The sequence below is a fragment of the Pinus tabuliformis genome, chromosome 8 (genome assembly GCF_031772625.1).
Source record: "Pinus tabuliformis cultivar Carrire ecotype Pingquan chromosome 8, CPIR1, whole genome shotgun sequence".
NCBI classification, from domain to species: Eukaryota; Viridiplantae; Streptophyta; class Pinopsida; order Pinales; family Pinaceae; genus Pinus; species Pinus tabuliformis.
This window is the reverse complement of record NC_142294.1, coordinates 1,193,759,965-1,193,784,431: the sequence shown is the minus strand read 5'-3', so window position 1 is coordinate 1,193,784,431 and position 24,467 is coordinate 1,193,759,965.

Here is a 24,467-nt window from a genome sequence, read left to right as displayed (position 1 = left end):
CCCAAGCAAGCAAATTTCGGGACTCGAGAGTAGCCAAGGAATGCCCTCTACTAGAGCACCTGTCAAGATAAACATTGTTAAGAGACGCATCTTAAACAAAACCCAAAATCATCGTCGATTACTTGTCAAGGCCCTATGAGAGAAGAACTTGTCATAGGCATAAGTCATACAATATCCAAAACTATTGAACAAAGACAGAGACCTTAAACTAATCACATGCAAAGGCCTTAATGTATTTTGGCCAGAACCACAAACTCACATATACAACCCAGATTGGATATGTCAGTAGAAGAACCAGGTGAGCCATGAACATCTCAAGAGCCTAACTATTAAAATCCCCATACAAATTAAGAAAATTCCATAAAGAATCAACACAGGGTAAAGAAAATAGAACATCCATAGTATAGAGTCGAGACAACTGAACCTATATCCTAGGACTAGTCTTTCCTTATCTTCCTACACATCCTAGATATTTCGTCCCCCAAAACACATAAATAGGAGAAAGGATCCAGGTGCAAAAGAGGAACAGAGGACTGAGTACATACCTAAGAAAACTAGGAGAAGCCTATGGACAATGAACCCAGGTTCAGCAAGGGGTGGCCTCCTATCAAGGCTAGCTGAGCTCTCCGTAGGATTGATACCAAAGCAATTCACCAATAGAAAACTTACCAAAATGAACACCACAAAGGTCGAGAGCATGCCAAATTGAAGCCTTATTTCCACCTTTCCTCCTCAAATTAATTACCTTGCTACAAACTTCCACCATATCATGCGAATGGAGCATGTGGAGTGTGGTGAAGATTTGTTATGGGATCTAGACATAATCCATTATGCATTGGGATTTTCAATTTGTACTATCTCACATGCCGATCAATGAGCTTTAATATATATTTTTATTTACTTGTTATTATTTCTTTTTTTAACTTTGTGTATGTGTGTGTGTGTGTTTTTTCTCAATGTTTTAATTCTTGTTTTCTTTTTTTAGTCATGTTTTTTAATTTTTTAATGCTTAATACATATTTTTATTTACTTGTTCTCACTATTTTAAACTTTTGTGTTTTATTTTATTTTTTCTTTATTTTTTATCTTTTTCAATGTTTCAATTCTTTTTCTTTTGCATTGTTCATTTTTTTTCAGGTCCATGAGGATCTTCGACTAACAATATGATTTCATTATGTGTCGATTTGATAATTGATTTTAATTTATTCATTATAACAAATCGAGTTTGTCCCCACAATGTGTCAATTTGATGGTTGGTCTTTAGGTTTTCATTATAATGAGTCAAGTTCACCTACACTTCGTTTCAATTTAATGGTTGACTTTTAAATTTTTGTTGTAATGTGTCAAATTGTCTTAAGCTAAGATTTTAAAATCATTATACTTTTAGTTTTTAAAAAATAAATTATTCTTAGTATAATGACTCTTTCATTCAGGTGTTCATTGAAAAAAAAAATAGTCATAACAATTTTCCATAATATCATGGTTGAAATATGTTGAAAACTTAAGGTTTTTTGTAGTCATGATCTTTGGTTTTAATTCCATGGTTGAAAATTTGTCAAACTTTTAAAGTTTTTTTGAGTCATGACATTTTATCATTAATGCTATGGTTGAAAAAAATTATAAGTATTTTATCTTTATCACCATCGCTGAAAATTGTTAGAATTTTAAGGCTTTCCAGAGATGTGATATTTTATCTTTAATGTCATCCATGATAATTGTTGGAATTTTAAGGTTTTTTAGAGTCATGATATTTTATCTTTAACGTCATTGCTAAAAATTGTTCAAAATTTACCTCCCAAAAAAAATGCTATTCCAACATCAACACTTTTCATTTTGAAGGATTTTTTTCAAAAAAAAATGTCTTTTATTTGTTTTCACTGCCATTTTTAAAAAATGTTGAAAATTTGCCCAAAAGAAATCGTTATTCCAACATCAACACTTTTTTTGGGCTATTTTTCATTTTTGGGGGATTTTTTGGTTGGGGTTCTCATTTTGAGTTTACAGTTCCATTTCGATACTTTACATTGTTCTTTGTTCATCACATTGTGATGTCACTATTTTTTGTCATATTATGACATCATTTTTTTCCAATTAGTTATGCAAAATTTAAGATTGCGGGCCAAAGTATCTTCCCTAGACCAAGGGGATGCATCTAGAAAAAACACAAAGAATATATAGTTTCCCTTAAAGAAATTGAAGAATGGGAAACAGGCTTACCTGGAATCCATTGCAAGCTTTACTTTCCTCCCTGCTTGTAAGCTCTAATCATAGCTCTAACTACTATAATTAGAACCTACAAATGCATTGACAACAAGGCAAAGATCCACAAAATCTATGTAGCAAAATTCAATTACTCTATTCAATGGATCAGTGAAACATTGAAATGCATGAATGTAAATGAAACATACACATATAGTAAAATAGTATACTCTTTGTATTAATAGAAATATGAGAGAGTTGACAACTAAGAATAATAGTTGATCTTTTAGAGATCTCCCAAAGTTGACATGTCCTTCCTTGTCATAAAGAAAACCTCAATGTCACCCTAATGCATTAAGATGATGACTCTCTTATATTCAAGGAAGCAACATGAGGATATGATTTGTCTCGAAAAGCCAACCCTAATGTTGTAGATGATAGTAAATTTATAAGAGATGGATGGTAGTTTAGGAATTCTTATCCATTTACCAATCTAGGCTTTAGATCCACTTAAGATGGGAGGATGAGCTCAAGGGATAAGAGTGAAGTATCCAAGGTAGGATCAGGTAGGACTCGAGCTTCTTATCCAAGGTAAATGGTCAAAATAACCCCTAGAATCTTCAAGATTCTTTTTAATTTTCCTGAATTTCTAGAATCAATGCACTCCCAGTAAGGAGCAAGTTGTTATTGATTAATGTTGTAATAGCCCTGGTGAAAATTCCATGTAAAAAAATATAAGGCCACAGTCGATGGGACATGTATTCCAAGCTAAATGGTGGGGGAAACATCATAATGGTTGTTGATTCAGTTTATTATGGCTTAAGAACTTGGCAAAGGCATGAGGCATTCATTGAAATTTTATTTATGAATATAATGTAAATTAGGAGAAAAGGAAGGTGAAAGGTCACACATTGCATGTGAGGAGGAAATTGAAGGAAAATAATGGAAAATGAAGAAAATAGAGGGCTCATTAATAAAAAGGCTTATGAGGATCAATTGAAAAGCTCTTGGCTCAGGCTTGCTCAGTGTAAGCTTTTGATAGGTTTTGTTGGATCTCTCTTCTATTCTCTCTCTTTCATAGTCTTGGATACTTAGAGTTTTCTTGGAGCACTCTTGGAGGGTGTGGCATACTTGGATTTTTGGAACAAGAAAGAAAAGGAAGAGCAGGAAAGCGCATGAGGGCATCTGGATGAGCAATTAGCACATGTTTTCTTACAAGTACCCAGTTGCATGTATATTTTCCTCACTAGTTTTGGCATGCATGTTTTTGGGTTGTGTTATATTCTTTCCACGACTAGCCCCTATATTAGGTGGGCAGACCTACCTATGGTTTTGTGCATGGATTTCGCACATGGTTTTGGGCGCGATGTTTTTTAGTCCATGGTATTTTGTAGATCTGGTCAAGGGAACTACGGTTATGTTCTAATCTAGGGTTAATGGATTGGGGTTTATGGATGCTTTGGCATGTATATATACATATTCTAACATTCAAAGGAACATAATGAAAAATCAATCTGCTAGTCCCAGTTTTCGGATCCAGGGGAAAATATGTATGTATATTTGTTTTATGTGCTATGTTGTCGCCATTATTTTATTTTTTATTTTTAGAATTCGTATGTAGGTAATTTATGTATGGGGTTAAAACCTACATTTGGTAACATGGTTGTTTTGGCTTCAAGGGGATGCCTTTATTGTTGTGGGGTCTTGCTCGGGCCTATGGTAGACCTTATTCAGTGGGAGATCTGCAGGATCGATTCCTGTGGTGAAAGAAGATGTCGAGCAGTGGAAAGATAGAGATCGATAAATTTAATGGCCTGAGTTTTGAGTTGTGGAAACTCAAGATGGAGGATCTGTTGGTGGATAAAGATCATTGGATCACAATAGATCTGGGTACTAAACCAATGGGAGTGTCCAATGAAGAATGGAAGAATTTGGATTGGAAGGAAAAAAACACAATACGATTGTGTGTCTTAGATTCAATATTGCTGAATGTATCAGGGGAAGCTACAACAAAGGATTTGTGGGACAAGTTAGGGAATTTGTACCATTCTAAGTCTTTGGTGAATAAATTGTTCCTACGAAAAAAGTTGTATAACCTGAGGGCGAAAGATGGAGACTTGGTGACAGAGCATTTGAATGCATTTAATACTTTGGTAAGGTAGCTATTATCTATTGATATTAAAATTTTAGATGAAGATAATTTCATAATTTTGTTTTATTCTCTACTAGATTCGTGGGATAGTCTAGTTATTGCAATAGGTAGCAATGCAACTGCTTTGCATTTTGATGAAATAGTCTCATCGTTGCTGATGGGGAAGATGAGACAGAAAAGTATGGAGAGGCAGAATGGTGATTCTTTGTCTGTATGACGACGGTCCTAGAACAAAAACAAAAATAAGTCCTCGTATGGGAGACCTAAATCTAGAGGGAGATCTAAGTCTTCAGGAAAACCTATAAAGGTGTGCTAGAAATGCATAAAGGTAGGGCACTACAAAAGAGACTGTAAATCTAAAGCTCCAGAGAAAGGAAAGGGATCTAATGATGTTCCTTCTACAGAGGCGAAAACCACCTCAGATGAAGGTGGGGATGTGTACTTGGCTTTTTTTCAAGTACACATGTAAATCATGAGGCATGGTTGATTGACTTAGGTGCATCCTTTCACTTCACTCACCATAGAGAGTGGTTCTGTGAATATCAAAAATATGATGGTGGTGATGTATTCTTAGGGGATGATAGGAAAGCTAGAATCATTGGTGGTGGAAAATTCAAGTTGAAGTTGCAAGGCAGAAGGATTAGAACACTTCTAGGTGTTTTGCATATTCTCGCATTAGCCAAAAATTTGTTTTTTGTAAGCAAGCTGGATGATGTAGGTGTAAAAACAGTGTTCGAGAAAGATACTTGCAAGATGGTTCAGGGAGCACTGGTATTAATGTGGGGAGTTTCGATTGGAACTTTGTACAAGCTACAAGGTAGCACTGTTATTTATGGGTACAACAGTTCTGTGGTTCCTGAAACTGGAGCCAGAAATCTAGTGGTCTCTGGAGAAAAGACCATGCTATGGCATCAAAGGCTTGGACATATTGGAGAGAAGTGCCTTTGAATACTTCATGGTAAAGGTATGGTAGAAGGTATGTCTAATATCTCTCTGGATTTTGATTTCAGTGAAAATTGTGTATATGGCAAGCAGAATCGGGTGAGTTTCCCCTCTAGCGGTAAGAGGGTGAAACATATATTAGAGCTTGTCCACTATGATGTGTTTGGACATGTGTCGGTTCCATCACTGGGTAAGTTTGTGTACTATGTATCATTTATAGATGACTTCTCAAGGAATACATGGATATATTTCCTCAAGAAGAAATTTGAAGTCTTTGACAGGTTTAAAGAATTTAAGGCTCTGATGGAAAACCAAACAAAGAAGAAGATAAATTTGTTGAGGACAGATAATAGTGGACAGTTGTGGAAGAAGGAATGCAAAGATCTCTGTAAGAAGTGTGGTATAGCATGTCAGAAGACTACTCCATAAACACCTGAGAAAAATGGAGTTGTAGAAAGAATGAACAAGACATTGATGGAAAGGGCAACAAGCATGCTCAGTGGTGTCAGGTTAGGATAGGAATTCTGGTTAGAGGCGGTAGAGACTACATGTTACTAGGTCAACAGATCACCTTCATTAGTGTTGGAGGATAAGACTTTGCAAGAGGTATCGACTAGTAAGACACCTTCTCTTTCACATCTCAGGGCATTTGGATGTGACGCATATGTACATGTTCCAAAGGAGAAAAGAACAAAGTTGAATAGTAAATCTGAAAAGTGCATCTTTATTGGGTATAAGGATGGTTTAAAATGTTATAAGCTTTGGAACCCAATAACAAGGAAGGTTGTGTACGGCTGAGATGTGGTGTTTAGAGAGGTGAAATATGTTATTAAACATGAAGTCCTACTAAAGGAACCTGAGAAGATAGAGTTAGAGCTAAAGGAGAAAGAATCAGACTCTACAACAGAAGAGGAATCAGAAGATGAAGAGCCACAAACTCCAGTTGTGAGAAGATTAGTTCGAGAAAAAGGCATCTATAAAGGTATAGTCCATCTGCTTTCTATTCAAAATTTTTATTATCTATTACTGATGATGGTCCCAAAACTATGAAGGAAGAAGTAGATTGAGAGGATGGAAAACTCTAGAAAGAGGCCATGGTTGATGAAATGGCATCTTTGCACAAAAATGAGGCTTGGGATCTAGTGGAGTTGTTGGCTGGAAGGAAACCCAAAGGAAGAAAATGGGTGTTCAAGAAGAAGATGAATGCAGAATGAACGGTGGAGAAATACAAAGCTCGGTTGGTAGAAAACGGTTATTCCCAAGTTCTGGGAATTGATTTTGGTGATATTTTTTATCCTCTTACAAAGGTAGATTCTGTTAGATTACGTGTATTTGTTGTTGTTACTTTTGATTTTGAGGTAGAAGAGATGGATGTGAAGAAAAAGTTTCTTCATGGGGACCTGGAAGAAGAGATCTACATGAAGCAAACTGAAGGATTTGCAGTGAAGGGTAAAAAAGAACTGGTATGAAAGTTAAAAAAGTCTTTGTATGGGTTAAAATAGTGACCAAGGAAGTGGTATCAGAAATTTGATACATTTATACGATGACTTGGCTTCACCAAAAGCAAAGCAGGTGATTGTGTGTATTTTAAATTAATTGGTGACAATGTTATTTATCTGGTATTGTATGTGGATGATATGTTGCTGATGGAAATGACAAAGAAATTATCCAGGATTTGAAGGCCCAATCGTCCTCCAAATTCGACAAGAAAGATCTTAGTGCTGCAAACTATATTTTGGGAATGGAAATTAAACGAGATCAGGAAAAGAGGAAGCTCTGGTTAAACCAGAGGAAGTATGTCGAGACAATACTACAGAGGTTTAATATGAAGGATAGTAAACCGTCGAAGGTTCCTATTCCTGTATGTGTAAAGTTATCTGTTGAATAGTGTCCCAAGACACAAGAAGAGGAAGAGGACATGTCCCATGTTCCATATGCAAGTGTAATTGGTAGTCTGATGTATGCAATGGTATGTACTAGACCAAACATCCACATGCAGTGGGAGTATTGAGCAGGTTTATGTAAAAACCAGGGAAGGAGCATTTGACAACATTGAAGTGGGTTTTCAGCTATTTACGTGGCACTGGTGATTATGGATTGTGTTACCAAGGAAGAACAGGATTGGACAGAGTTTTAGACATTCATAGCTTTGTTTATGAAGACTGGGTTGGAGATTTGGATCAGAGAATATCTACAAGTGGGTATGTATTTAACTTATTTAGAGGTGCAGGTAGTTGGATGAGTAAGATACAATTTGTAGTGGCACTCTCAACTACACAGGTAGAATACATGGCAATGACTCATGCAAGCAAAGAAGCAGTTTGGTTGCAAAGATTGTGTCCAAATATGGGGTTAGTACAGCGAGCTACAAGGATAGGTTGTGACAGCCAAAGTGAAATTTTCTTGGCAAAGAACCCTGCTTATCATTCAAAGACAAAGCACATTGATGCTCAGTATCACTTTTTGAGGGATATGGTAGAAGACAAAAAGGTGTTGCTCGTAATGGTGGACACTTTGAAGAATACTATAGATGCATTGACAAAATTTGTGAGCTCTGAGAGGTTCTCTCAGTGTAGAGAAACAATGGGCATTGCAGGGTTGGATCAATGACTAAGCTCTCCTATGGCCCCCTGTGGAATGAAAACAAGTGGGAGAATGTTGGGTTGTGTTATATTCTTTCCACGACTAGCCCTAGTAGTTAAATTGGGGGGGGGGGGGGGGGGGGGGGTGAGAGGGGGGGTGAAGCACCCTCTTCATTATGTCGAGCACATTGTGGGGGGGGGGGGCAACCACCTTCTATGGGGTTCCGGGCAATGCCCTGGGGAAAAAAATTTGGACCTATATTAGGTGGGCAAACTTACCTATGGTTTTGGGCGTGATGGTTTTTGGTCCATCGTATTTTGTAGATCTGTTCTAATCCAATGTTAATTGATTGGGGTTTATGGATGCTTCGACATGTATATATATTTATTGTAACATTGAAAGGAACATAATGAAAAGTAATTTTGGTAGTCCCGATTTTGGGATCTAGAGGAAAATCTCTGTATATTTGTTTTATGTGTTATGCTCTCGCCATTGTTTTATTTTCTATTTTTAGAATTCGTATGCAGGTAATTTATGTACGGGGTTAAAACCTACACATGTGGTTTCTTGGTTATGATTTGTCACTGGCATGGAAGATTGCTTGGATTGACATTGGATTTTCCTAGCCTTGCCATTTCCTACATAGCCATGGAGATTGTGGGTTTATTTTCTTGTTTTGTTTTGGTTGGTTCTCATGTTTCCTTAGTTTGGGTTGAGATATTAGTTCCTGGAACACTTGGTTGGAAAAATTCTATGGAAGCACTATAACATCTTGGGTTGAGTTACTAGTCCCATAGCCTTGGTTGGACAAATGCTCAAGAAGTCGTGTAACAACTTGGGTTGAGCTATTAGTCTTGGAAGCCTTGGTTAAAAAAATGCTTTGGAAGCCCTTGGCAGATTGAGTTACTAGTCCTTGAAGCCTTGGTTGGAAAAACGCTCTAGAAGCCCGACATCAGTTATGGGTTGAGTTACTAGTCCTAGAGCCTTGGTTGCACAAATTCTTTGGAGCCCGGTAGCAACCATGGGTTAAGTTATTAGTCCTAGGAGTCGGGTTGGAACAAATTCTTTGGAGCCCTAAAAGGCTAGGATAGAGATGGATCAGATGATGGTTTTGGTGATGTCCAACCGTGAGGTGGAATAATTGTTTTATGGGTTGAGGTGGATGACCTCTGGAAGCCATAGATGGTTATTGATTGATGTATTCTATGAGATCCCACATTCATGGTTGGGATATGGCACGGGGGTGAATGGTTGAAGAGAGATTTGGTAAAGTCATTCTATAGCCGGGTGTAATGTGGAAGTCCCACCCCACGTTTGGATTTTTCATCACTAATGAAAGGTTATTTCTCTTGGTATTTATATGAGTATTATGATGGATTATATGTGGTGTATATGGTTTTGATTTCATTAATATTTCCGTCCCTATTATGCTAGTTATGTATATGTTTTATGACAACAACTATGTATGACTCTCGTCATGTTTTTACTTCTAAATGAATGAAAAATGTATCTATGACCTAATGGATGGAATGGAAGTTAAAGTGATAAGGAAATAATGCTCCATGGTCAATCTTATATAAGTATGATATCCCTATGCTCAAATCTATTATTTAAACATGTAGTTGGCATATTTACTAAGTGTTTGACAAAATGTTTTTCATGGTTAGGCTTGGTTAGGTCAATCCCTTGATCAAGTTTTGTGTTAGAGGCTTTTCCTTGGTGTCATTTATTGTCTTGGAAAGTGTCGTCAAGTTCTAGGCATTGGTTTGGAGACTAGCCCTGAAAAAGTGGCTTAAATCTCGTAGTCTTTGGCACAAAACTGGCTGAAAATGATTGTAGTCTCTCCCTTGCAGTCATTGTTGGAGCGAGTATAGGGTTCCATTTGCATGCATGCCCTGTCATGGGAGTGACTTTGGGTTTCGTTTGTTGAAATTCTACATTAATTTAGGGGTTGGGCACTTGGAGTGGTGAATTAGCTCCTGGGGGTCCTGAAGCACATGAAGGAGGTATGGAAGGTCTTGTTTTGTCGACTCCATTTCCTTAATGTTACCTATGAGGTTAAGTCTTATCATAGTGACCTCTCGTCGCATTTTTACCTCGATTGGCCAGTTTCTTGGGTAGATGTGCGAGGAGGGTGTTACAAAGTGGTATCAAAGTGTGGTTGTGCTCTGCCTGGGCTATGCGTTGATCATGCTTTCATGATGGTTTCATATGTGTTCCTTATGCATGTAGTCCATGTGCTTTTTTCATTTTCATGCTGTTGATCATGATTGTAGCGATGTCGCCATGTGAAGGTTGAAGGTGTTGTCGTGGAGTATGTCTTCCTATGTGTATGGTTGATTATGCACTATTATGCACGTCAGTGTTCACATGTTATCAAATGCATGTGAGGTGGTTGTTGTTGTCATGCATGAGATCATGGTTTGTGTAGTTGATATGGTCATGCATTGATGAATGGACTCTAGCTAGAATGATGTGTATATGGTTTTGCACTCATGTATTATATGTTGATATGTAGTTGTTATGTATGTATGGTATTGGTTATAGTTATCCATGAATAGTAGGTCAAACATGCCTTGTGAAGTCATGGTATGAAATTGAGATCATGGTGCTATTGGTATGTTATGATGCTAATGTGTTGGCTGAGATAGAGCACGAGATGAAGATCATTAAAGTGAAGTTGCAACTTTGGACCTCGAGGCGAGAGGATGTCATCATATAGGTTTGGAGCTCAGGCATGTAGGTATGTCAGTTAAGGATTGTTATATGCATTAGGTTTATATACTTTAGGTTTATGCACATGTCTTTTGATGTTATGATTACATACATAATAGATGATATTTGAATAGTGTAGTCATATGCACATGTGTCAGAAAGTCATGAATGATATTAACTTATTATGGTTGTATGAATTGCTATTGTTGTTTTAGGTTAGATAAATTGATGATTATGTTATATGTTTTTGATGAAGCATATTATAGGTTAACTTATTCTTTTTAAATGATAGTTAGCTTGATGATTAGGGTTATAGAATTTATATCTTGATGTTATATGTATCACACCAACTTGGATTGGCTTATGAAGATAGTTGGGGTTATGACATTCAAGTATGAGTCGACTTATTTGTGACATTATGTTGTACTAATCTAGATTGATCGTACATATGTGATTGTTATGCATGAACGAAAATTGTTTATGAGTTTATGATGCGAATATGTTAGCTAGCTATTTTTATGGATATCATGATGTTTTTTATGTTTGGGTTGATATGTTTTGAAGTTATATGATGCTAGCTAGATTGATTGTGCATACAAGATAGCCTCCTTTGAGATACATTAAGGTGTGAACTTGTTTATGTCATCTACCTTGTGCTTGACTGTTTGATTATGATATCTATTTGGTGTTTGAGTGTTTGGTATCTAGTTGATTTATTTAACATGGTATGTTTGCAAGTTGGTTGAATGTTTGATGAATTTCATAATATGAGTATGTGTTCCAATGATCTTGTTTTAATATGATTGTACTAACACATATGTGTTGAGACAGTTGATATGTACTTGAATGTAGTTGATAGTTGTAAAATTATGTCTAATGACTATGGATTATTATATGATTGTTAGTCTTGGTAAGAGTTGATTTCAAATTGATAGATATGATTGTCTTGATATTTGGAACATCTGGTTGACATGTGCGAGCAGCTGTAGGAAACATGCTTGGTATTAGTATGACAAGGTAATAGTTGATATGTTTATATAAATAACAGTTGGGTGATGTGCAAGTACATAGTAAACCTTGATTGCAACAAGGTAAAAAATGGTAAAAGAAAGGAATTTGACAAGAATTCCTTTGGTTATGTTTGGAAACCCTAATTCCAAACAAATGAGTACTTTGCACATAGAAATTCTTCTTAATCTTGATTTTGTCTAACATTACGTGGATATTTTCTATAGTTATGAACATGTACTTGACAGGTATATTAGGCAGTCTCTAGTTACGAGTGGATTTGTCAAGGGAATTGGAGTGCCTTGAGAAATGGTGTGGATGTGTTCAGTTGTAATAAAAGTGTTTGGAATAGCAAGGTAAGGTAACTGGTGTATTGTTATATTTATTTATGCACAAAAAATTATGTGTTTGTGAAAACATGATGCAGGGAGTTGCATGGCAAGAGAGGTTTCCATGAAATCTTGAACAAGGCTCAAGTTGAGCTTCCATTAGGAACCATGGGGATTGAGTCATGGTGTTTGTGGTTATTCTTGTGCTTCTGTCCTTCTGTGATTGTTGTGCTGGATTTGAGATTTTGCATGTGTCTAGTGCATATCTATGACACTTTGTTGATGTGTCGTGTTGTTATTGGTTTTCATGGTTTTTCTTCTTGTTTGTTTATTGGTATTGCATTTTATGTTTTGAGTCTTTTGAATTGGTTAGGGAGGGAGGAAGCTAATGGAGCTCAAGGAGAGTCGTGCGGTACGCAAGAGATGATGTAAGACCTAGATGAAGCTCGGTGCATGAGTAAGTGCAGCAGAAGGTAAGACTATGAAAGTCTCTTGCATTGGTTGGGTCCATTGCGGTAACTAGATGATGACAGGACAGACATGTGAAAGGTAACTAGAAAAGGTAAAGTAAATGGATATGTGGTGTCAGATTCCTTGGCTATGTTGGAAGCAATTGTTCTCAATGTTGTGCATGTTATGCATGAATAAAGGAAGTCCTCTTAACCTAGAACTTATGTTATCTGGTAATTATGTTATGATCATGATTATGTTGATGTTTGTATATGTATACATGTATGCATGTATATTGTTTTCCGACAGAATGATGAATTTTTTATGCTAATGTTTATTTATGTATGTATCTATGTATCTATGTCACTATTTGATAGGGTCATCAGGAATCGTCCTTGTGGAGGAATGATTACTTATGCAGACAAATGGCATGAAGAGATTCCCGGTTCACGACGAATCAAGTGGGAAGAGTAGCATGACACATCTACAAGGTTAGTATCATGTGGTTATGAGTTGATATTATGTGATTATATTATGTCTATGTTATGGAAAAGTTATAGCAAGGGATGCATCAACAAAATGAAACTTGTGTGGTTTATGGCATGCTAGGATAAGCATGGATGATAGAGAGACACTAGAAGCAAGGTTACATGGTAGAGATAGTGTGGTTTGCATGTGTGGTACTATTGTTGTGCATATGTTGTATATGTTGTACATGTTGTACCTGTGATGTTGTGCGCATGCGGTGTTGTGTATATATAATGTGTGTACATGTTGTTTATGCAATGTTAAGTATAGGGTGGTACAAATAATGTTGTGTGAATGTTGCATACGTAGTGCTGGGTATAGACGGTGCTATGTACATGATGGATATGCAGTGTCATGTGTATATGGTCTTGTGTGAATGTTGGATATGCAGTGCTATGTATGGTGACATGTACATGTTGTATATGAAATGCTATGTACATATGACATTGTGTGCATGTTGTACATATGGTGTTGTTTGCATGATTGTAAAAGTGGTGTTGTTGGCATGTGGTGTTGTGTACATGTGATACAAGTGGCACTGTGTGTAGGTGGTGTTGTGTACATGTCGTGCATGTGGCATTGTGTACACGTGGTGTCATGTACATGTCGTGCATGTGGTATTGTGTACACATTGTATAGGTGGTACAATGTACATGTAGCATTGTGTACATGTTGTGAAAGTGGTACCATGTAAATGTGATGTTGAGCACACATTGTGCAGATGGTGCTTTGTATAGGTGGTACTTTGTACGTGTTGTACATATGGTATTGATGTACATGTGGTATTGTGTATGTGTCGTACATGTTGTGTTGTGTACATGCGATGCTATGTATTGTGTAGTTTTGGTATCATGACAGGTGTACTCGTTGTGTTACATTATGTGTAGTACATGTATTTTGTTGTGTTGTACATTAGGTATAGGTACATGTATTTTGTGGCATTGTACATCAAGTATAGATTTATGAGTTGTGTTGTATATCGAGTGTATGTGTATTAATTTGTGGTGTTGTACGTTGTGTGTAGATGCATGTCTTGTGATGTACATTATGTACATATACATGTTGTGTTTTGTTGTACACCGGGTGTAGGTGTATGTCTTGTGTTGTGTTTTACATTAGGTGTAGGTGTATGCATCGTATATCAGGTGTAAGTGCATGTATTGCATGGTGTGGTATGTCATGTGTGGTTGTATGTGTGGTATCTACACCATGTGTGTGTTGGGATCGGGACCCCCCAAATGACAATTTTGGGGCTAAAAGCCCATGTTTTGGTCAAATTTTGTAATAAACTTGTATAGACTCTACATTTTGTGGTTGTGGAGTGCGAAGGTGCCATAAGTCATAAAGGGTTATCTACCCTTATTTTTTTAAAGTAAAGTCAGCTGTAAAGATCTACCCATGGTCTGCGGACCATGGATTGTATAAACAGAGCTAAGCTATAAGTAGTTAGAGTGATCAATAATGTAAGTAAGTGATAGCTCTGAAGTAAGAAGTTTAAGTTTCGGGTCGTAGAGTAGGTAGAGGCTCTGCAGTTGAGTGCGCAGAGGCCTAGGGTAGAAGTCTATAGCTGAGTTCGTAGACCCCTACAGCTGTGTGTGCAAGGTGAATAGAGTCTATAATCACTTGGAAGATATCAATAAAGAGAAGTATTATGCAATTTCAGTGTCTTTGTTCCGATTAATGCATCTTATCATTTTATGTATGAATTTCCTTTATAATGCTTATGTGATGTGGGAATGTGTATGATTATGTTGGATAACTGAACGCACATAAAAATATATGTTTACGCGGGGCTAACTGTGAGTATCTAATAAGATAAGTAAGACACTTAGACTAGTTAAGGAATCTACATGGTACACTGCCTTAGCAATGCAAAAGTGTCTAGATCAAGGGTTAGGGCTGCGCGAAGGTCAGTCGTACCCTTTCACAGAGGTATTGATGGAATAGAGGGCTCATCAGCCAAGCCTAAAGCGAAGTGACTTGCGCAAAGATAGGAATAGAAGGAATTAACTGACATCACAACCATCTCAAGGTGCGAAAACTTGGTTCCAGCATCCCCCCATACTGCTTCGGGTGAGACTTCGGTCCGCGCTCTCTGGGCTGATGCCGAAAGGGCCAATAGTGTAGGGATTTGTTTGGCTAATTAATGTTGAACCTGGGTCAAGCCCCCTCAAGACAGCAAACGGTTCCGTCACTGGGACCAAAATCTGCATCAAAGATGTGTGATGTCGTATCACTGGAAGTCGACTAAGAAAGAGATAAAAGACTGGTTGGATAGAAAGATCCATGAATTCGTAGCATAGGAGAACAAAAACCCATGAAGGACAAAGGAACAGTGGTTGGACAGGTACTTGTATACAAAGATCTAGGATATCTTTTTCTACTCCTTTCCAATTGACCTATACGATTGGATGGTGAAGCTAGCATATAGCCAAGGAAGGTGGAAACTTCACAATCCTATTGTGTGGACCCCAGAGCTAGTGTGAAGGTTGGAAGCATCGGAGGATAAGATTGCTCATGTTGTCGATCATTGGCTCGATTGCGTCATAGGAGGATCTGTGACTGAATTTGCAGTCGACACCTCAATTAGCTATAGTGAGGCAGAGTGACACTTTTTCAAAGGACCGCGAGGTAAGTGCATGAAATATTTGAATACCTGGATTAAAATGCTATTGTGCGAAAAATGGATGATGCAGCTACCTTGATGTTCAGAGCTATGTGAAGTGGAAAAACTTACATGAACAAAGGAAAAAAGGGTCTTAAATATAGTCTGTTGATTTCACCTCTGCGAGGTGATGAACAGGGAATAACGCAAGTTTCTCCACGTATTATTATTCAGTTAATAAGGCAAGGATTCCCGCGAATACGACTTCCACCCACACCACCTCCAACTTCACCACCATCGCATGAGACTTCACCCTACCACCTCCGCCTCCATTGCAGTTTAGTATGGAAAATTCAGTGAAGCTTCCTTTGTTCAAAGGCTTGGGGAATGAGGACCCGAACCAATTTTGGTTCATTGTAAGAGTCGTATGGGTAGCACAAGGCATTACATATGTTAACATAAAGAAGGAAACCCTAGTTAGTGCTCTGCAAGATCGCGCACTAACTTGGTACATCAAATACTCTAATGATAACCTGAATGTTGGAGTGGTAGACATCTAGACAACACTGAATAGAGAATTTAGTAGGCCAAAATTTGAGGCACAGTCGATTGTGGGATTCAAAGAAATCGCGATGCGACAAGGGGAGACGCCTTGGGACTAGATCAGAGGTTGAAGTGTACCATTCGTGAAGCCAACATAAATTTGACATATGTACAACATCGCTAGTGGTTTGTGGCTTCGCTACTACCACACTTAAGGGTTGCACAGTCACAGTAGAAGATAACAACTCAGGTAGAGGCCTTGGAGATTACCATGAGACTGCATGAAACACCGATGCAAGATCCAAATCTAGGGGTTCAACAGATCCATGCGCAGTTGAAGAATCTATGCCTTGAGATGCAAAGTCTGAAGCAAGATAGAACAGTTCAACCTATTGGGTTGTGTTATATTCTTTCCATGACTAGCCCACGTAGTTAATCGGCGGGTTATAAGGGGGCAGAACCCCCCTTCATTGCACCGATTGCGTAGCGGGGGGGGGTCACATGGGGTTTGAGGGGTGCAGGTAACCCTACTCTATGGGGTCCGAGGCAGCGCCCTAGAAAATTTTGATTTTGGACCCTATGTTAGGTTGGTCAGACCTACCTTTGGTTGTGTGCATGATTTTTGCACATGGTTTTGAACATGATGGCTTTCAGTCCATGGTTTTGGATGCGATGGTTTTCAGTCCATGGTATTGGATGCTTCGACATGTATAAATATGTATTGTAACATTGAAAGGAACATAATGAAAAATCAAGCTGGTAGTCTCGGTTTTGGGATCTAGGGGAAAATATTTGTGTATATGTGTTTTATGTGTTATGCTCCTACATTGTTTATTTTATGTGTTTTAGAATTTGTATGCAGGTAATTTGTGTATGGGGTTAAAACCTACATTTGGTATCAGAGTTGTTTTGGCTTTAAGGAGACGCCTTTGTTGCTGAGGGGTTTCGCTCAGGCCTGTGGTAGACCCTGTTCAATGGGAGAGCTGCAAGATTGATTCTGGTGGTGAAAGAAGATGGTGAGCAGTGGAAAGATAGAGATCAAGAAATTTAATGATCAGAGTTTTGAGTTGTGGAAACTCAAGATGTAGGATCTATTGGTGGATAAAGATTAGTGGATCGCGGTAGATTCGGGTACTAAACCAACAAGAGTGTCCGATGAAGAATGGAAGAAGTTGGATTGGAAGGCAAAGAGCATAATACGATTGTGTGTCTCAAATTCAGTATTGTTGAATGTATTAGGGGAAGCTAAGGTGAATGCTTTGTGGGACAAGTTAGAGACTTTGTACCAATCTAAGTCTCTGGTGAATAAAATGTTCCTGCGGAAAAAGTTATATAACTTGAGGATGAAAGATGGAGACTCGGTGACAAAGCATATGAACACATTTAATATTGTGGTAAGTCAGTTAGTATCTATTGATATTAAAATTTCAGATGAAGATAAGTGCATCAGTTTGTTGTGTTCTATACCAGATTCATGGGATAGTCTAGTTATTGCAATAGGTAGCAATGCAACTGCCTTGCAGTTTGATGAAATAGTCTCATCCTTGCTGACGGAGGAGATGAGACAGAAAAATATGGAGAGCCAGAATGGTGATGCCTTGTCTGTACGAGGATGGTCCCAGAACAGAAACAAAAATAAGTCATCGACTGGGAGATCTAAATCTAGAGGGAGATATAAATCTCAAGGAAAACTTGTAAAGGTGGTGTGTTGGAAATGTGGAAAGGAAGGGCACTACAAAAGGGACCATAAATCTAAATCTCCTTATAAATGAAAGGGATCTGATGATGTTCCTTCTGCAAAGGCTAAAACCACCTCAGATGAAGGTGGGGATGTGTACTTGGCTTCTTCAAGTACACATGTAGATCATGAGGCATGGTTGATTGACTCAGGTGCATCCTTTCACTTCACTCCCCATAGAGAGTGGTTCTCCGAGTATGAGAAATATGATGGTGGTGATGTCTTCTTAGGGGATGATAGGAAGGCTAGAATCATTTGTCGCGGAAAAGTAAGGTTGAATTTGCAAGGTGGAAGGGTTAGAACACTTCCGGGTGTTCTGCATATTCCTGCATTGGCTAGAAATTTGATTTCTGTAAACAACTTGGATGATGCAGGTGTAAAAACAGTGTTCGAGAAAGATACCTACAAGATGGTTCGAGGAGCACTCATATTAATATGGGGAGTTTGGATTGGAACTCTGTATAAGCTACAAGGTAGCATGGTTGTTGATGGGTGCAATAGTTCTGTGGTTCCTAAAAGTGGAGCAGAAAATCTAGTAGTCTCTGGAGAGAAGACCATGTTGTGGCATCAAAGGCTTGGACATATTAGAGAGAAGGGCCTTCGAATACTTCATGGTAATGGTATGGTAGAAGGTATGAATAATAGCTCTCTGGATTTTGATTTCTATGAAAATTGTGTATATGGGAAGCAGAATCGAGTGAGTTTCCCCTATGGTGGTAAGAGGGCAAAACATATATTAGAGCTTGTGCATAGTGATTTGTTTGGACCTGTGAAGGTTCCATCACTGGGTAAGTCTGTGTACTATGTATCATTTATAGATGAATTCTCAACGAATTCATGGATATATTTCCTTAAGAAGAAGTCTGAAGTCTTTGATAGGTTTAAAGAATTCAAGGCTCTGGTGGAAAATCAGACAGACAAGAAGATAAAGGTGTTGAGGATAGATAACGGTGGAGAGTTTTGCAGTAAGGAATTTGAAGAATTATGTGAGAAGTGTGGTATATCACGGCAGAAGACTACTCCATATACACCTTAGCAAAATCAAGTTGTAGAAAGAATGAACAAGACGTTAATGGAAAGGGCAAGAAGCATGCTCAGTGGTGTCGGGTTAGGATAGGAATTCTAGGCAGAGGTAGTGGAGACAGCATGTTACCTGGTCAATAGATCACCTTCATTAGCGTTGGAGAATAAGACTCCACAAGAGGTATGGACTGGTAAGAAACCCTCTCTTTCACATTTGAGGGTATTTGGATGTGATGCATATGTACATGTTCCAATGGAGAAACGAACCAAGTTGGATAGTAAATATGAAAAGTGCATCTTTATTCGGTATAAGGATGGTTTAAAGGGTTATAAGCTTTGGAACCCAGTAACAGGGAAGGTTGTGTAAAACCGAGATGTGGTGTTCAGAGAGGTGAAATACATTATTAAGCATGAAGTCCAACCAAAGGAAAATGAGAAGATAGAGTTTGATCTAAATGAGGAAGAATCATACTCTATAGTAGAGGAGGAATCAAAAGATGAAGAGCCACAAAATCTGAGTGTGAGAAGATTAGTTCGAGAAAGAAGGCAACCAGAAAGGTATAGTCCATCTGCTTTCTGTTCAAATTTTTCTTTATCTATTACTAATGATGATCCCAGAACTTTGAAGGAAGTAGTAGATTTAGAGGTTGGAAAACTCTAGAAAGAGGCCATGGTTGATGAAATGACATCTTTGCACAAAAATGAGGCTTGGGATCTGGTGGAGTTGCCAGCTGGAAGGAAACCAATTGGTAGCAAATGGGTGTTCAAGAAGAAGACAAATGTAGAAGGAAAGGTGGAGAAATACAAAGCTCAGTTGATAGCAAAAGGTTATTCCGAGGTGTTGGGAATTGATTTTGTTGATATTTTTTCTCCTGTTGCCAAGGTAACTTCTATTAGATTACTTTTATCTGTTGCTGCTGCTTTTGATTTTGAGGTAGAATAGATGGATGTGAAGACAAAATTTCTTCACGGGGATTTGGAAGAGGAAATCTACATGAAGCAACCAGAAGGCTTTGTGGTGAAGGGTAAGAAAGAACTGGTATACAATTTAAAGAAGTCTCTGTATTGGTTAAAACAGTCACCAAGGATGTGGTATCAAAAATTTTATACATTTATACGGGGACATGGCTTCACCAGAACCAAAGTAGATCAATTTTTGTATTTTAAATTAATTGGTGACCGTGTTATTTATTTGGTCTTATATGTGGATGATATGTTGCTGGTTGGAAATGACAAAGAAATTATCCAGGATTTGAAGACCCAATTGTTCTCCAAATTCGACATGAAAGATCTTGGTGCTGCAAACTATATTTTGGGCATGGAAATTAAAAGAGATCGGGCAAAGAGGAAGCTCTGGTTAAACAAGAGGAGGTATGTACAAACAATATTGCAGAGGTTTAATATTCAGGATGGTAAATCGATGAAGGTTCCTATTCATGTAGGTGTAAATTTATCTACTGAACAGTGTCCCAAGGCACAAAAAGAGGAAGAGGACATGTCCCATGTTCCATATGCAAGTGCAGTCGGTAGCTTGATGTATGCAATGGTTTGTACTAGACCAGACATTGCACATGTAGTGGGAGTATTGGGCAGGCTTATGTCAAAACCAGGGAAGGAGCACTAGACAGCAGTGAAATGGGTTTTCAGGTATTTGCATGGAACTAGTGATTATGGTTTGTGCTACCAAGGAAGACTAGGATTGGACAGAGTGTTGGATACTCGTGGATTTCTTTATGCAAACTAGGCTGGAGATCTAGATCAGAGAATATCTACAAGTGGGTATGTGTTTAACCTATTTGGAGGTGCAATCATTTGGATGAGTAAGAAACAATCTGTAGCGGCACTATGAACTATAGAAAGGCAGAATACATGGCAGCCACTCATACAAGCAAGGAAGCAGTTTGGTTGCAGAGATTGTGTTCAAATATGAGGTTAGTATAGGGAGCTATAAGGATAGACTGTGACAGCCAAAGTGCAATTTTCTTGGCAAACAACCCTGCATATCATTCAAAGACAAAGCAAATTGATGTTTAGTATCACTTTGTGAGGGATATGATAGAAGACAAAAAGGTGTTGCTAGTAAAGGTGGACACTCTAAAGAATACTGCAGATGAATTGACAAAATTTGTGAGCTCTGAGAAGTTCTCTTGGTGTAGAGAAACAATGGGAGTTGCAGGGCTGGATAAATGACTAAGCTCTCTGGTGGCCCCCTCTGGAAAGAAAACAGCAAGTGGGAGAATGTTGGGTTGTGTTATATTCTTTCCATGACTAGCCCACGTAGTTAACCGGGGGGTTAGAAGGGGGGCAGAGCCTCGCCCTTTGTTGTGCCGAATGCATAGCGAGGGAGTCACAGGGGGTTTGAGGGGAGCAAGTAACCCCACTCTATGGGGTCCAGGGTAGTGCCCTGGAACATTTTGGTTTTGGACCCTATGCTAGGTTGGGCAGACCTACCTATGGTTGTGTGCATGATTTTCGCACATGGTTTTGGACGTGACGATTTTTGGTCCATGGTTTTGGACGTGATGGTTTTCGATCCATGGTATTGGATGCTTCGGCATGTATGAATATGTATTGTAACATTGAAAGGAACATAATGAGAAATCAAGCTGGTAGTCCCGGTTTTGGGATCCAGCGGAAAATCTCTGTGGATATGTGTTTTATGTGTTATGCTCTCACATTGTTTATTTTATGTGCTTTAGAACTCGTATGCAGGTAATTTATGTACGGGGTTAAAACCTACACGACCAGAGGTGCACGAGGAGGTATGGTGCTTGAAATGCAAGAGTCAAGGGCATGAAAAGGACCGTTTCCTGGTCATTGCGAACTACCTTGCAGGAGGAGGACCGATGACTTTAAGGCTAGAAGTTCAAGCAGGACCAAGCACGGGGCCTGAATTGTGGTGCGTTATCTGTCAGGTAGGATTAAAACATGCCAAGGATAGCTATCATTTGTTACAGAAGTTTGTACAGGCACTACAACAACTATTCTACAACTTTTGTAGGTCGGTAGGGCATGGTGAGCACAACTATAGAAGCTATGAGTTGATGATGGATAGAAAACCCGCCTATGGGGTTCAGGCAGAAACGTTCCCCCATGACCAGAGCACAGGGATGGCACAGATGAGGCCGAGGTGTAGGAGGACCTGGCAGAAATTGAGGACAATTGATCTAAAATAATTGTGGAGGACCAAGACACTATGCGCACAATTTCACTAACCCAACACATTTGTCGTGCAAGTATTGCAATCTGTTTGATCATGAAATGGAAGACTGTCCTACACTGATAACAAGGATATGTGAAAAAGGGGCGCTACCACCGCAACGTACTCAGAACTTGCAAATTATGAGGTCTGAGCCGCACGAAGAGGATCCAAATGTCAGTATAATGATTCAAAGTGGAATGGCAACAGGAGATGACAAGGGGAAACAACCAGAAGATAGGACATGGGTTGACAAAGCTCTAGAAAAGGAGGCTCAATTTGATCTAGAGCGTGCACGTTGTTAGCCTCCTGTTGCAACAAGTGTTCATGTTTCATGATAGACATTTTTTACATGCCAAATATGTCATCTTTCATGCTGCAAGGTTCCATATTTCCTTAAAGAGGCCAAAGAAGAAGTCATAAAAGTGTGCTAGTCCAAGTGCCACTGCTATATTCCAATTTTGATGAGTTGTTTCATTTTGATAAGTTCTTTAGGTTAAGGGAAGGCCAAACAGTTTAACCTTGGTCTCTCTAGGTTTCAATTTCCTGTTTTAGAATATAGAGAATGATATCTGTCCAAACAGCTTAATCTTGGTAGATTTGTAGATAGGTAGAGAATCAAAGGAGCCCAATCGCTTAATCTGGGCCCTTGGCAGAAATAAGTGTAGATTTAGATAGGAAGGCAATCAAAAGAAAAAATTGTAAAGCTGGGTCTGCAAGTCTAAGTGCACCCAATCCAAAAGAAGAAAAAATGCTAGGAAAGTAGGCTGGGTAGGTAGTTTTTGAGGTTGCAGAATGATGATTCATGATCAATTTTGTGTTTATAAGTGTTATATCTTTTCAGATCACAGTCATGATGCAGTTTTTCACCTGAAGGAGCTCAAGCTGGACATAACTAACCCCCCTCTTCTTATTCCACAAATCACTCACTAATTTTCCCAAAGAGATCAAGATCTGCTCGAGCCTCTTAGTCCCATCATGTTCCATAACATTGGCCTTGGTGAAGATCTGCCTCACTCAAGGATTTCCATTCTTCTGTTACAAAGTTCTATTTCCCCAAATAGCCTAAGGTCCCTTACCTTAGCGCTTTCTGGTCACCTCCATATTAATTACTAACTATATTATCTAACTCCCTAATCCGTTTCCATTTCCCCTACTAAAACTATGTATAAAAATCCAAAAAAAAATAATAGTACCCCCCCCCCCTTGGCACTATAGCCATATTTCCCTAAAAGTTCGGGAAAAAATAGTCCATCTGGGGTTGTTTTTAGCCCATCCGAGTCTTAACAGGAGTTAGATTGACACCTGGTCATACTAACAACCTTTTTCCCCTAAGTCCTAACCCTTAAAAACCCATTGTTTCGCCCTTATGCCTAAGTCCCAAGTGTAAAAATATTAACCCGCTCGTTTATACATAACCCAAAACCAATTTTTCTAAGCTTTTAAACCCCCCCCCGCCGTGCCATATGAAGATTCGCATATTCCCGCGGCCCAGTCCTTATCCCTCCGCTGCCTCATCCTTCCCACCAGCCGTCAGATCTGGGCCGCCCGAGATCTACGGTGGGTGGGCCTTCCCATACGCCAAGAGCCCGAGGGTTAGCGTCCGGGAAATGGGCGGTATTACCACCGTACTCCCGCCACGTGTCACCTTCTCAGGCGTGGCAGAGCCCCCCTTCCCGAAACCACCTTTGCTCCAAGGCAGTGCGCCCCGAAAACCACAAACCGCTCTCCTCTAGGTGACGTAAGCCCCACGTCATACTGCTGCGTCATCTACCTGCATGGCCTCTTGCCACCGTACTGCCAAGTCACCCTGCCACATCACTGCCACCGTGTCCCTTTACCATACTGCCACGTCACCTCCATACGTGCTGATGTCATCATGCTGACGTCATCCCGCCATGTCATCCACCATACCATGGTCCCACCTGCTGACGCCATCATTAATTTTGAGGCGAAAGGCGAAAATCGTGCTTAGGAAGCCCGGATTCAAATTCCGAGGCAATTTTTCATGCACGATTAGCGCCTAGCGCTAATCGCACATGGCTATGGGAAAAGGGCTGAAATGGAAAGCCCCTCATTGCGTAGCCCCCAGCAAGCCCAAAAGGCACCGAATGACCCATTTTTCTTCGCGAGGCATGCAGAAAGGATCAAAAGACAGTTCTTAAGGAAACAAAGGGCCGAACAGTGGCCATTAAATTTTGATTTGACCCACAGTGAAGGAGAAAACCGGACTGATTCATTTGTCAAAGAGTATCAGAGGAGAGATGAAGCGGCAAAGAGTATCAATTAAATTTTTAATGGAAATCTTCAGTTCCCAAAGCAGGTCAGCATTAAATGGCCTCCAGCAGAGTCAAATCAGGGGGTGTAAGCCCATCCCAGCTCTCAAATCACAGTTAAATCATTTAAAGCCACCAAACCACAATGGAGCAGAAGTCCATGCGTAGTTATTACAG